Source organism: Octodon degus, unplaced genomic scaffold (genome assembly GCF_000260255.1).
Source record: "Octodon degus isolate 3935 unplaced genomic scaffold, OctDeg1.0 scaffold00057, whole genome shotgun sequence".
NCBI classification, from domain to species: Eukaryota; Metazoa; Chordata; class Mammalia; order Rodentia; family Octodontidae; genus Octodon; species Octodon degus.
The window spans coordinates 5,884,094-5,887,063 of record NW_004524633.1 but is presented as its reverse complement, the minus strand read 5'-3'; the positions used below and the strand labels follow the sequence as shown (position 1 = coordinate 5,887,063).

Sequence of the window (2,970 nt, the reverse complement as noted above, 5' to 3'; positions counted from 1 at the left end):
TGTGGCTTATTTCAAGCAGTGGCTAAGAGATGCTTAGATTCAACTTCTACTTCCATAAAAGTCCAAATGTTGGGAATTAAATGATCTACGACTAGCCCAAAAATCCATGGAATATTCACACCAGACAGACCAAGATTAACTCTCCCAAGCATTCCTGGCTCTTTCATCTTTATGATGTAGAGAAATGTTAACAATGTATGAAACGTATCATTTCTGCCCTTTGGAAGATTTTACACATGTCGCTGGTCTGGTCGCTGGTCGATGAGCTCATAGTGTGGGGGGTTGATGGCACTCTGATAAATGCAGAAGACATTCTCATTTCTAACATCTGGCTTATTTGGTGTCTGAACAAAATGCTGAGACGTAAATGATTTTCCATCAGGGTACTTAGGGTGTGGAGGAAACCTGGAATCGAGGTAGGTACAAAATAGGTGCATGACAATTGCAGAATCAGTGGGCAGGTCAGTATCTCATCTTCGTCCTGTGAAGTCTCCACCTCTGTTCCATCAAAATGAGCTCACGCAGCCACCCTGAGAAAGTTCTTGGATCCTTTCAAACAAGTACTTTTCATTCGGTGTGAGGTCTAGATACTGCACGATTGCATTCAGAGTTGGAATGAGAGGGGCTTTGACCAGGGCAGCCTGTGCCAAGCTGGTAACACTAGGTTCTCCCGTCTGTAGCTCTGGACAACCCATTCGTCTCATCTGGGTGCTGACAGACTCAATCTCCTGCACAAGTGGCACTAGTATTGTCTCATTGATCCAATTTCTGAACTTAGCTGTCCATGAATCCATATGATCAAGAAGTTGTCTATTCATTGTCACTCGTGCCCAAACCTCTTCTGCAGCTTGCTTAGAGCTGAGATCAGCTTCATCCTTGTTAGCCGAAGGGGCGGGCCTGAGACCTACAGGCAAGCTGATACTGGAACTTCTTTAAAGTCTGTGCGTAATCTCCCACAGAATGATTGTAGTTCTAAAACGTAGGGCTGTTGGAAGGAGAGGTAGAATCTGGGCTTCCCAGATTAACTCGGCGCTGTTTCTCTTCTTCACTTCTGAGAAAAGTGTCCAGAGTACGCAGGTCAGTCACGTAGCCCTCCTTATCAGTAGGTGAGTTGTAGACGCTGGGTGAAGAACGGTAGCGGGACCTCAAGCCGCTGCTGGCCCCTAGGCCAGCCGTGGCAGGGTATGGAGGAGGAGGAGAGGAGCTAAGGCCTGCCAACTTGTTATAACCTCTGACTATAAGGTGAGGAGGTCACTCCAGGGCTGTCTGAACTACCACTGCCTGAGGACATGCTTTGCAGTTGCGGGCTGTATCCAGTTATACAGCTGGTGGTGAACTTGGGACTGGCACTTGGTGAGCGGGATGGGCTGTAACTCAACACACTGTGCCCCTGAATGGGAGGGGAAAGGGGAGGAGGAGGGGCAGGGGGAGGGATCCGGGTGGCTGTTAGGTCATGTGGGGGGTAGTCTGTACACCACCAGCTGTTCTCAATCCTAGACGTGTCTTGTCCAGGACTAACAATGAGACTTGCTGGTGCCACAGTATATTTGAAGTATCTCCAAAAATCAACCAAGGCATTAGGGCTGAAGAGAGAGGCAAGAGCAAGTTCTGTACCCCAGAGGGGCCAGCACGACGCGTTATAATACGAACGAATCAATTTTCCAGTCATTTCCGCATGTATCATTCCAGCCGTAGACACATTTAGGAGGCCCCAGGCTAAAACCACTTTCCTAGCTTCAGTTTCTTTTCTTGTCTTGATGGTTCTGTCAATAAGGGAATTACTAGGGCTTCTTCCCATTGCATGGTGATCTTCAGCCAGAAGAGGCAGGCTCCCGCCACTCCTACTACACATCCTTTTTTTTTTTTTTTTTTTTTCATGGGGAAATCGAACTCAGGACCTTGTGCTTGCCAGGCAGGTGCTGTGCCACTGAGTTTTATCCCCAGCTCCAGTGTATGTTTAAAATGTTCCAAACTTTAGCTGGGAGTGTTAGTGCATACATGTAATCCCAGCATTCAGGAGGCTGAGGCAGGAGGATCACCGCAAGTTTGAGGCCAGCCTGGACTGTGCAGTGAGATCCTATCTCCAAAATAATTTATAAATTTATCACAGTAAGTGGTGCATTGCCGTGGATCCCCTCAGATCCTTCTCTTGCTCCGCACACACCCACCTCACGTCCTTGCCACCTCCTGCAGCAGCTCTGGCGTCCTTTCTCTTGAGGGTCTTTAAGAGCTGTGATTAGAAACGTGGTGACTGCACTGCCGAGCGCCATCCTACAGAAAGGCAGCTCTAAGATCTGGCACTGTGTCCTTGCCCACCCTATTCACCAGAGCTGGCACCATCGCGACCTCTAGCTCCTCCCCAAAGTCAGAATGACAGGAAAGGAAAATGATGTCAATTCAAGGCATGGAGGCAGCCGGGACAGTGCAGCTAAAGACCCTCAGGAGAGAGGACATTGGAGCTGTGCAGGAAGTGGGGGACGGTGGGACGGGCGTGTGAGGAGCCAGGAGGAGGATTTGGAGGGGATTCCTGGCAGCATGACTTTGACTGTCATACACATTTTTAATTTGCACATTCCTCATATTTTTGATCACACCTCTAGTACTGACATCATACAGCGTGTGCCCGCCCACTTGCTGACCTGGGCCTTCCCAGTCCCTCACCTGTAAAGAGCAGCAGGACGATGTGGCCTCTATCGGGTCCTGCAGAGCCAATCTGGAGCTCAGGAGGACCCACCCGGGGTGGCCACTGTCACCGCAGCCCAGGCTTGGGGCTGGCCCCTGACTCACTTCTCAGAAATTCCAGGGCCCCAGCTGCTGGGCCAATGTATGAACTGACTCTAAAGAGAAGGAAGCCCGGGGTGGTGCCTCACGCCTGTAATTCTAGCATTGAGGAGGCTGAGGCAGGAGGATCACTGCAGGTTCCAACCTGAATTACGTAGTGAGTCTCTGTCTCAAAGATGCAGTAAGTAA

General features: G+C 49.8%; 1 pseudogene; it reads right to left on the bottom strand.

Annotated features, from left to right (window-relative positions):
* Positions 1-11: 11 nt before the first annotated feature.
* Positions 12-1,798, bottom strand: LOC101564601 (annotated as a pseudogene).
* Between the last annotated feature and the right edge of the window lie 1,172 nt (positions 1,799-2,970).